At 50.5% G+C, this 12,226-nt stretch overlaps 1 protein-coding gene across 1 annotated transcript in view; it reads right to left on the bottom strand.

Annotated features, from left to right (window-relative positions):
• The window catches only part of LOC142043076 (uncharacterized), a 55,697-nt gene extending 44,463 nt beyond the window's left edge, over positions 1–11,234 (bottom strand). The window contains exon 1 of the mRNA XM_075053778.1: positions 11,165–11,234. The gene's annotated coding sequence lies outside the window, so the exon portion shown is untranslated. The remainder of the gene's footprint in view (positions 1–11,164) is intronic.
• Between the last annotated feature and the right edge of the window lie 992 nt (positions 11,235–12,226).

Here is a 12,226-nt window from a genome sequence, read left to right as displayed (position 1 = left end):
CTCCGGAGCTGGTGCTCCAAGAAGAGGTGCAGAGGTCAGACCAGGGGTGGTGGAGCTTCACGGTGATGCTGGTGTGCCACCTCCGCAGCCACACGTGAGCTGAAAGAGCGCAGCCGCTGTTTTATCAGTTATCTGTCTTAAACAGCTCCTTCTCCCTTACGATTGCTGTGCGTTTCCACGCTCGGACGGGCAGGGGCAGGACGTCGAGGCTCTATTTAGCCAAACACAGCCTTTGGTGGATGGTGCCTGCAGGTGGGAGGGAGCGTTTTGCGGTGATGCAGTCGGGGTCTTAGCAGGGATTGCAGCATTTTAGCAGCTCTTGGGAACTCTCGACTGAAACACAGCGTAATTACCGCGGTGCCTCCCTGCTGCAAGCAGCCACTCACCCAGATGGTGTCCCTGGGAAGAGCCGCTGCGTTATCGCCTTGTGCTGCATTTTGCATCACGCGGATTCGGCGGGGTGGGAGCTCCTGCCGTTGTGCTGGGGACACAGTGCGATCGCAGGGGGGATGCAAACCCAAGACGCCGACACGTATTAAAGCTCAGCGGACGCAGGCAGCACTGGCAAACCACTTGCCCCATCTGGTCACCCCTGTGAGCTGTCCTGACCCACCTGAAGCCCTTCACGGGCTAGCAGGGTTTATGATCTCCTCTCTCCTTGCCTGTCTGATCCACCCTCCCCAGTCGGTCTGGGCTTCTGATCTCCCAACTACTAATCCAATCTCCCCCCCAGCTGCTCGGGGACTCTGATCTTCCTTCTTCAGCTGCGCTAGGCCTGGCTGATTTCCCCTGGCTTCCTTAAGCCTCTGATCTCCCCTCCTCGGCTGCTCCCACCTGCACCCTAGCTGCCCTCCAGCCACGGACAAAGCCCCAACACCAAAATAGGTTCTGCCCTGCCCTGCCTGCAGGGTGGGTGATGCCACGAGCTGGGCAGCATACGGGGCTGGGGGGACAGGCAGACCCCCAGTCTGGGCAGGACCCTGCTGTCTGGTGACTCCACGTACAGGGCACAAGGAGGATGCTCCAGCAAACACACGCACTGGCATTATATTCACTGTGTAAGGTTGTTTGGGTCCCCGAAATCTTCCTGTTGACTCCCACAGGTACCTCGCATGCACACTGTCGACCCCACGACTTATCGGCATGGACACCGAACTCCGTAACGTGCTGGTACCTTGCAGTGGGTGGCAGAGGGAGGATGGGCTCCCCACTGCTCCGTGGGAGAAGCTGCACCTCTACCAGAGCCCCCCACTTGGCTGGCCACTACAAAGAAAAAATGAAAACTATTTGCAAAAGATAGTCAGTGTTTTCATGCTTTTTCACCCTCTGCAAGGACGGCTCTCCCTTTTTCAATGGAAGTGGAGAGTCTCTCACGCTCACAGGACTCCAGGAATGGGGCACTGAGCAAAATCCCCATGGGTTCAGAGCAGAACTCCCAGCGTTGGCATCATCTTAGGAACGTGCAAGGGAAACAGGCTACTGATGTGTAGTTTTTCCTTCTGCACCAGCATCCATCACTGTCATGGCCATAAGCTCCGCTCCACCGTGTGCCAGGAGGAGAAGATGGGTGGAAGTATAAAGAGCTTTTGCGGAGAGGCTCTCTTTCCTTCTAGTGACGTGGACAGAAAGGCAGGAACGTGCCAGGTTGGATCGTGGCACAAAGTGTTATGCACAGCTCTGATTACAAGAGAAAAGGATTTGGTGCTCCAGACAAGGAAGGACTAAGCGCCAGTATTTTTTCCCCCCCAGTGGCACCCATGTGCTGGCACTTTTCCTGCCCTAAATAAAAATATTTACAAATTATTTCACTTGGGCAAGAAAAAGATCCAAACATCAAGGGAGGCAATGGGAAGCTGAGAGAGGGAAACAGGATCACTGCTGCCAGAACCTCTGGGGCTGCTCCTGGGAGCTGGAAAGGACCTTCCCCACATCTCTGCCTTCTGCACAGCAGACAGACAAACTGCACCGCTCCGAAGCTGAACAGTGGGTGAGGAGTAATCTCCCTTCCCAAGAACGTTTGCCCGCTAATCGCAATGCATTATCAGCTAAAGCAGTTTCATAATGAAGCAATAAGACCCAATGAAGTTGATGTTATCATAGGATAATTGGCCATGTCAGGCAGCCAGATGCCTCAAGGCAAAAGCAAAAGCTGTTTAACGTACCAAGAAGGTCAATCAGCAGATAATGTCCATTTCCTCTGAATTTATTGCCACCGTATTGGCCATTTCATTGAAGGAGCTTTCAACAATTTCATCCATCATGGTATGTATATATACTTGTACTCATGTTAAAAATGCTCCAGGGTTGTAACAGCATCTAAGAACTTCTCCAGTTGTTAAAAATAAAAAGGCGAGACAGCCTGACTACGGACTCAGAGAAGCCAAGCTTGGAGCAAGCAGTAATTCCTACAGGAGGGACCAACAAATGAGGCTTCTGAAAGTCTCATCCTGACAAAAACTTCAGGTAACCAATGCATTACTGCCATTCCAGCCATCAAAACAAATGCAAGTTGTGCACAGAAACCCGCTGCCAGATGGACACAGCAAGAGAGAAGTCACTACCCCTTACCCAGTGCCTGGGCCTGGGGGCTGCCACACACAGAGCTGTGTGGAGCTGGAGAAAGTGGTCCAGCATCACCCTCGCCCCATTCCAACACGGGCTGCCATGGGCATCCAGATGTGAAATGCCTCTGGAGGCAGCGGCTCCCATCCCAGCGAGATGAGGTCAGCATCGCTGGCAGTGGGGACATGGGGACACAGGACTCGGTGGGCTGAGGTCTGAGCTGTACCACCTGCAGGATCCGGCTCTTGCTAGAAGCGTATTTTCTATTCACGCACATCACCCCATGGCACTTCCCTCCTTCAGGCTCTAAATAGATGGTAACCACCACCTGACAAGCCCCTGGGTAAATCGCTCCCATCTCATGGTCTCCTCCAGCGGGTGGGCAGAGCCAGGGCTGCACATTGCAATTACATGCTCCAGCACAGAGCGATTCGCTTGGAAATAGGTATGCATGAAAAAGAGAGGCGGCACAGCCAAAAACCAGGCTTTGTGTAGTCATACGAGACATCTGCATCAGACTGAGCAGCTATAACCATTCAGACAAAAGCCATGTTCCCTCCAACCCAGATAAAAGGGAGGTTGTTTCACTGAATGCCTGGCTGACACTTTACAGCCAAGAAAATAAGAGCAATAATATCTTTCCATGAGAAGCACAAAGCAGGGCAGGACACACTCCCCAGCCAGCTCTATGAAAGGAAGAAACTGAGACAGAGAGAAATGACTTGCAATAGCTATAGGGAAAAGGAGAGCATGTCCCAGCCTGCTTCAAGGCTGTCCCTCAATACTGATATTATTAAGCACAGCCACATCCCTCCATAGTACTTAACAGGGCTTATTAATAAAAGGTAGTCATTTCCCTTCTCATCTGCAAATAAAGTGGTATCTTTTGCAGAGGTTCATATACTGGAATAAAGAGGGAAATTTGTATGTTCCTGGAAGCCTTTCCAGCAACCACTGGAGAAGACATGGGTAACACCATGGTAAACCTGTCCAGGCCAGGACAGACAAGAAAAAAGGTCCATAAGGCTAAGGAAGGGTCTATACTCAGAGGGATGATCCCAGCATGTGGAGACTGCTATGGTCCAGAAAAAGAGACAGCCCACCAAGGGTCTCCAAGCAAAGGACGTGGAGCCCAACACTCCCTCCTTCAGCTGTGGTGCTCAGAACAGGAGAAAGCACCGTGGCTTCGTGTCTTTCCCATGCAAGAGCTGCAAGCACCCGCATTTTCAGTCACTTTTTGCTGAACTCTTCTGGGCTTTACAAAGCAGCAGGTTCTGGTGTTTAATGGTTCAAGCCTCTCCAAAAAATAGTCCAAACTGACAAATTTTCACCCTTTTTTAGTTTCTATAAGAGGGGGATCTTCAAGCAGATCAGTTGCTGGGAACTGGCTCTAGCCATGCCCTGCTTCTCAAACCCACCCACAAGGTTTGGAGTTCAAGCTTACTGCAGCAAAGATCTCTGCCAGCATCTCCCCAAGGTTCCCCACACAATGGGCTGCAGGATGACCACTATGGGACTCCAAAGATTTTGTTTCCTTTCCCCAGAAGGGGATCACAAGTCGTGAGTGTGGGTATCAGCAGGGTTTGGCATTTTAAACTACAGCCCAAAGAGAAATCCAGACGTGTTGGTAGACTGAGTGGCTGATGGACACGGAGGTACCTCTCCAAGGCAGCATGCCTTGATTGAGTTGAAGATGTCCCTGCTCATTGCATGGGGGTTGGACTAGATGACCTTTAAAGGTCCCTTCCAACCCAAAATATTCTATGCAAGAGCCCTGTGCCAGGGAGTTCCACCACCCAGCTGCCCTTCGTTAGCGAATGCTGGTGGAGAGGACAGCCTGGGGATGAATAAAGGAGATATGGGGACCCAAAAAGGCTGCAGACAAAACAAGTCTCTGGCTCTGCAATGGTATTTCCCTACCAGTGAAAGTCAGATTTGGAGAAAAATCTCTGATCAAGCCTGTTTGTTTCCTTGCTTTGACTTTCTCTTCCCCCCTCCTAGCTGATGGCTGACTGCACCATTTGAAGCACGAGTCCTGGATGTGCTGCACTTCCACTGACTGCATCGCACAAGTCTGCCTTTACCCAGACATCCCCAAATCCACCGAACACTTTACCTGGTACCTCCTTCCAATGCCCATCACCACCCCCAGCCCACGTTCTGGTCCTAAGCACCTTTGGAGCTGACATGCTCAGACCCATCCCCATACACAACGGGCACCCCTCTCCCTCCTGCGCTCACACGTCTGATCCGGACAAAATCCAACAGGGAAGAGGAAGCCAAAAGTACAAGGCTTCTTCTTTTCTCCTGACCCTACCCTGATAGCAATAGCTCCTGTTAGCCTCCTACAGAAATCCTAACCTTGCTCAGGAATCCTAAATAAACTCTCTCTGATAAAACAGACATCTGCTGCTGCAAGGTTGGACAGCCAGCACCCAAAGGCCAGCTCCAGGCAGCCCCAAAAGGGGCTGCACAAGCCAGAAAGAGGATTTCTCACAGCACAGACCAGCAAAAGGGCTGCTCCACCCAGCAGGCTGATGGACCCCTGCCCTTTTTCCATCCATATATGTTTTTTTCCTCCCTGATATCAACAATCTTGAGCGATCCAGAAATTCCTCCAGATAAAGCAGCACAGAGGTTCTAATTCAGCATGGAAGTTGGATCTTCTAATTGTATTAGGGATTTATACACTCGGTTAGTAAAATACCATATGGCCCTTGTAATGCAGGCTGGTTTTTCCTTGGCAGGCTATGTAAGCTGCTGACAGCAGACAAGGTCATAACATGTCTCCTTATCACTGCTTTGTGTTCTGTATCCCCATCCAGCTTTTACTGTATGTCGTCCAGCAGAAAGATTGGATGTACTTGCTGACCTCTTGCCTTCTCGAAGGGTTCCCATTCCCAAGTCTCATGGCAGAAGCGCAGCCCCTGGGTTGCCTTGAAAGCCATTACCACATGGTTTAAGCTTTCCGGTCAGGCATTGTCCTGGGTGCAAACCATATTCTAAATATCACTTCCAGTTTTCATCTTGGCTCACAGGGACTCATTGCCTCCATCCTCCACCACACTACACCCTGCAAAACCGTGCTGGAGCTCCAGCCCATCAAGCATGAAGATCCTCCTTGTAAGAGGTGCCCAACCCTCATGGACCCCAGGAGTGGGACTTGCACTGAATTGGCCCAATAAAAGCAACAAATCAAACTTTTCCACTCATATATAGCCCTTGTTTTGCGGTCTGTGATGGTTGGTTGGCCACCCCTGCTCAAGGCCGTCTCCCTGCTTGGTTTCACCCTGTGACGATGTCCATCTGAAGGGCAGAAGTTGCATGTGGGAAATTTTCCAGATTTCCAGGAAAGGGAAGGTGATCCTTTTTTTTTTTTTTCCTCAGGAAAGCAATCAAGTTTCATGGAGAAAAATAAGTCTGAGTGTTTGGTCCAGAAGCATTTTCTCACCAGCACATACCAAGTACAGAAAATAATGACAAAGGCAGGGAGCAACCATTCTGTCACAGCTGCATTACCGGCTCCCAGCCGGCCCCCTGCGTTAACTACATACACTCACTTTATGAAATCACCGCAGCAAGCTATAAATGATGCATGAAAATTAAATGAGAGAACTCCAACCAAGGCACGAATCCCTGGCCACATGGCTGGGTCGGACTCGGAGAGAGTGGCAGAGGGGCAGACAAAGCAGAGGCAGACAGAGAGTCCTGTGCATTGGGGAAACCAAAACAACCTCCCCAGCCCTCTGCTTTTGAAAGCCAAAGCTGCCCTTCAAAAGGTGGTTGAAACAGCATCACTTTGAAAGGTATGAATATCCCAGAACAGGAGGAAAATCAGGCTTTATCCAAAGCAAAAGTTGAGTTCAGGGAGATCACCTCTAAGCTGAGATTAATTTTAAGGAGAGGTATTTTCCACGGCTATGGGTACCAAAATCCCTGGTGCTGCCATGCAGGGGTGAGCAGCGATGGCATGTAGAACCCAAGGGATGGCACACAGGACACAAGGGATGGCACACAGGACCCAAGAGATGGCATGCAGGACCAAGCCTGGGCTGTGCTCTGCCCCAAATGCTGCCCAGTTAAGACTTAGTGACTACACATGGGCTTAGCCTTTGCCCCAGCACTCCTCCTGCTCCCTCACGACAGCCATAGGCATTTCTACAACAGCACTGCACATGAACGTGCAAAAGCATGAATGTGGGACATTTCTAGAGGAGGACTGTCATGCTAACCGGTCCACAGCTGCCCAGCTATTAGAAATAACCTGGGCTTTTAGGGCAACTCTTCCAAAACTAAGGGTTGCACCTTGAATCCAAGCCAAGGTAGCTATTAGGAGGGCTGCCAGCCCAACAGAAAAGCACCTGCTTACACCAGAATTTATGGCCATTGGCTCCTCAGAAGCAAGACTTGCAACTGAAAGGGGTGTCAGAAGAAGAAATGCCAGGAAATGCTCTTCCAGGGTTTGTATTACTTAGCATTAACGTGCAAACGGCTGGTGAACAACACGTCCTCTCTAGAGACTGGGCAGAAGAGCGTAACTCCAATTCAAGACTCTCATGTTTGCTCCCAAATGTTGGAACCTCCACAGCCAGCATCAGTGCTGGCCAGAGAAGGACAACGGCAAGAGATGGGAGCTGTGAATGCTTAGCAGACACAGGACTCGAAGAGATGTCTAAGTAGGGGGCAAAGTAGCCATAAGCCGAATCTTACCCACAAAAGCCTGGGATGCCTCACACAAGCACAGCTCCAAATGAAGCCAACAGGCTGTTCTCCCATAACATCTGCAAAACTAAATTGCTCTAATTGCTCTAGATACAATAGCCAAACCTTAGACCCTAATCTGGCTGCCTAATACTCTTGCTTGGTTGAAAATAACTCTTGTGAAAGCAACCAGCTGGGACAGAGCTTATCAGACAGCAGCACGGCGCAAGACGGGTCTCACCCCACAGCCCAAGCCCGGGGGACCCTGCGGGGATCCCTGCCCAGGAGGTAGGGGCTGTTGCTAACCCCTGCTGACCTCCCAAACTCCTCTCCCTGTGGCCATAATGAACTCTCCAAACTCCCTGCCTGGCCACCTCCTTTTCAAGAGTAATGTTTGACTCATTTCCTAAAATCTACACATCTCTCCGGCCAGCCTGCCGCAGAGTGGCCAGTGCAGGGCTGGTCCTGCTGATTCCCCTTCCCCTCCTGCCCCTCGTCTGGCCAAAGGATGCGGGAGGACAATCCCACTTCTCCCCACACGTACAAGCCGTGCCTGGAAGAAGCAGGCACGGCGCTCAGCTGGATCCCTAGAAAATGTCATAACACAAACAATAAATACCCATCATCATAATTTAAGATTCCTGCTGACTGCATAACATGGGTCGCGGCCAAGCATTCACGGCCAAAGTTGCAGTGCCTGGAGTTACACATCCAAATAAAGAGCCGGACTGTCAGGGAGCAACCCGTGTTGCCTCCCGTCAATAACAGGAGCCGACTATTAACAGAAGACAAAACACAACGAGAAAATGCGTGCACATCCAAACAGCGAGGCTGCTTGTTTAGATGCCAAAATACTGACGTGGGTACCGGCTTTAAAAATTCCTTAACCTTTTTGTTGCATACGTTAAATAAACCAACTGCATCCAAAATGGTCGTGCATACTTGACACGCAAGAAGACAGCTGCATGTATATAAGAGGAGTGAATCATTAAAAAATAAATTCCAGGTAGATATTAGGGTTGGGTTTTTTTGTCAATGATATTTTCTACAGAAAATATGTTCTTATGAGAAAAGTATTTAGGAACTATCAAGTATCTTTTTTTTTTAACCCTCAAAATATTTAGTTTTCTTCAAGCATTCCAGGTAATCTACAGGTGAACTGTCTGGAAAATAATCAGTTGCCAAAATAACCAACAAAGTTTGATTTTAGAACTTTTTTTTTCCCCATGAAAAGCAGAGAATAAACTCTCAGCAAACTCTAACTCACAGAGAAAAGGGATAACTGTTGATGAAACAGATAGCTTTCTAACTGCTTTTTTAATACTCCATAAAATGTGCTGAGCAGAAAAAAAGCAACCCAAAATCACAAACCAGTGTCTCATCTTGGGAAGTATATTAAAACCAGACAGACAGATACATGCCAGCTTTATTTCTGTGTCCCTTCAAAAGTGATTTTTGACTTCCTTAAGCTTTCAGAGTGCTCTTTTGCCTCTGTCTCAGTCCCCAGCCAGCACATGCGGTTACATGGGTCACACCAGCCACATCACAAGCCCCATTCCAGCGCGTTTGTTCTCAGCTGACGCGACACATCCCCACATGCAAACGGTTTCAGAAAACACAGCTTCCCTTTTAAAAAATCTTCTCTCATTGGACACAATGCAGCTTTAAAAAGACAAGATATCCCGTATTTTACTGGATCATCGGGAGGGAAGTACGCAGAAACACAAGTGCTGCGGGCACTTTGCCTCCTCTCCTGAGCCTGTGAACCCGGAGGTTTGCTGTCCCAAATGCCACTGCCCCAACTGTCCCCAGCCTGGCTGCCGGGGATGCTGTCAGTGCAGATGGGGGTTTCTGGAAGCTGACTTGGAATTTGCTGTGTATTATTTCTGAATAGCAGTTTGACACTAGAAATTCAATCTATTCTTTGTTGCCTTCATTATTCTTATTATTTTGATTATTCTTATTCTTTGCTCTATTATTATGATTAATAATAACAACTTGTGGCACCTCTGTTTACCACTGTCCCCTGGTCATTGCAAAATCCTAGACAAGAGGCTAAAGGTTTTACGGCGATCCACGCAACGCTAAAATCTGCCAAAATTTGAGCTGTCCTAGGACTCATCCTTCATTCCCAGTACCGGTGGAGAGAGCTGGGCCATCCCAGCTGCCTATCTGAAATAACTTTCTAAAGACATTCGGGAAAGGGATGTTGTACACAGAGCCAGAAGTGTACAGATGTGTCGACAGGTCCTGGAATATCCCTCCTGGCTGTGATACGAGGACTTCGCTTGGGTGCTGGGCTCCCTGCACAGCTCAAGGACAGTGCCTCAGCGATTTGGGCAGCACTCCCTAAATTGCTAAATTAGACCCCAGCGGCCCACGCAAAGCACTTTCCGTACACTTTTCCCTCTAGAAATAGCTAGATCCCCTGGAAAACCGGGAGGTCCGACCCCAGGAGCTCTGCAGCATCCGCATGGACCTGAGAGCCCACCCAGCACCCTCACCCCCCCCCGGGGCACCCTCACCCCCCCCCGGGGGCACCCTGGAGGAGCAGATACACCTGCACAAACCCCCCCCCCCCAACCCCGTGCTTGTGCCCAGACCTGGCACCCAGCCGATCCCCCGGGAGGGTGGGCAGGCACCCACAGCCCGGGGGGGGTTTAAACTCGTGTCGTCGTGTCCCCCCCCCCACGATGCCACCGGGCTCTCAGCCCCGGCAGGAGCCCACGGCCGGGCGGAGCGCCGCGCCGTTCATTAGAAGGCATCCCCGCCGTATTAATATGCAAAGCGGCGAGTCAGCTAATCGCTGCAAATCGTTTGTTTCCTTAATTGCCCTCCCGGGGCAAAAGCAGCGGCGGGGGCCGCACGTCGCTGGTGGGGAAGGGGAAAAGCGGCCGGAGCCCGACACGATGGAGCGTCCCGGAGCCCCGGGACCACGGAGGGGCTGGAGCCGGTTCCGAGGGGCTTCACGCGTGTCTAGGGGGACCCACGGTGGAGGCGTGGGAAGAGCATCCTTCCCGGGCCCGGGCCGTGCTGTGCCATACCGTGTGGGGATGCCGGTATCGATCCCACTCCCCCCCACCCACGAGGAACCTTGTCCGTGTCTGCCCACGCCGTGAAAAGCAAGCTGCCTAAATCCCAGTTATAGGATTAATTGTTACTGGAGTGGGGTGGAGGGTGCCCCGGGGCAGCAGGTCCCCGCTGGGCAGGAGCAGAGGGACAGCAAACGCCACATCAGCCCCGCAAGGAGCTTCAATCCTTGGGTGGATGGTGAGGGAAAGAAGGGAATAAGTTGCACAGAGCTGCATATGACACAGTGCCAGCGCCGGAGGACGAGCAAGGTTGGGTTTAGAGGCTGTCTGGTGCTCAGAGATTCAAGTCCCTTTTGATCCAGCAGACCCAGGCTTTTTTTTTTTTCCCCTTTCACAGGCACAGCCAGAGCCCGCCTGTCCACAGGGGCTTTTATCTCATGCTAGCAGAGAGACAGGGCTCTCAGGACAGCTCTGGCTGAAGATGGTGCCTTCCAGGTGATCCTTTTTACTGCGGCAGCCACCCATTTCAGTGCTTTTTAGGGGTGGTTGTTTTTTCCTTCCAAGGTAGCTTTTGCCAAGAAAACATTAGCAAGCAGGATTTGTTGAGGAAATGCACCTACAGGCTTAAACCACGGGCATTTAAAAAAGAAATAAAACAAAGTGTAAATATGTTATCATGCACACCTAGGGCCTGATCCTGTGGAGGTTTACTCCTGAGAATAATCCTTGCCCAGGCAACTGCAACAGTGCCTTTGAACTCAGCCAGACTACCTGGGAGAGCGGGGAGCATCTCATAAATACCAATGAAGGCAGGCTCAGACCCCAGGCTGCCTTGGCCGAGGTGTAAAGAAATTTGAAGAAGGTATTACCTCCGTGGAGTTCTCATGACTTCTGGGAGCGATGGTGACTTCTGGTGTTATCTCAGTCTGCCACCAAAGACCACTGGGCCCACCCACGCAGACACATCCTACCCCAGAAACTCAGGGGCTGCCTGATTTCAGTCTGTTTTCCACGGCCTTGATGTCTTGCTGCTGCTTTCACTCTGCAGGTTCCTCTTGTCATAAAGAAAGTAGTTTGGTAGATGGAAGAAAGCTGCCTTACAGCTTTCCAGTGAGAACAGAAGGATATTTGTCCCTTACAGTTCCCTGGAGAGTCCCTTCCTAACTGAGATCCTCAACTAGATGCGTGACTCTCAGGCAGGTCACTGGGCATCCCCACGACAAACCATTGTTTCTTCTGCTATTGCGTACGAGTGCAAAAATAGATTCACGGCTCTCTGACACTCCCTTTTGTGATTCCCACAAGACACATTCAGACCTAGTAGAGACAGGAGACAGAGATCATGCTGTCCGGAAGAAAGCTTCATAGATTTCTCCTTGCAAATAACTCCAGGTGACCCACCAAGACCTGTCCTCAGCACAGTAAAGGACTAAGAGAAGCGTGAGTCTGGTGAGAAAGGAGGCTGTTGCTGGGGTTGGTATAAACTCCTGATAGCAATGATCCCCAGCTTTAGGCATGTCCTGCAAACCTCAGCCTCTGCCTGACTACAGATTAAGGAAGAGATGAAGATGTCTCAGATTCAGTTCCTCTGCTCTGGAGCCCACGGTAGGACAGGGCTGTTGGGAGAGCTCTGTGTTGCTTTAGCCCTGTCTGTGATTCATCATCAGAACTCTGGTTGACGAGCTCTTGGGAGAATATGAAGGTCATCTAATCAGGATGGTTATTAGCCAGAGTTGTCAGGTCAACCCGTGACTGCTAGGTGTTCAGTGAATTATGTGAATCAGCCTCCATCAGTCCAGAGATGAATGATTTTCCTTCCACAAGGAAAGCCAAGTAGAACAGGATACCATAACACCTTTATGGACTTGAAAGTCCCAGCCACTGAAAACAGTAAATGGTACACGGTTATGGAAAATAAATGAAGTGCCCCA

The sequence above is a fragment of the Buteo buteo genome, chromosome 22 (genome assembly GCF_964188355.1).
Source record: "Buteo buteo chromosome 22, bButBut1.hap1.1, whole genome shotgun sequence".
In the NCBI taxonomy this organism is placed as follows: Eukaryota; Metazoa; Chordata; class Aves; order Accipitriformes; family Accipitridae; genus Buteo; species Buteo buteo.
This window is presented reverse-complemented; position numbering and strand designations above follow the sequence as displayed.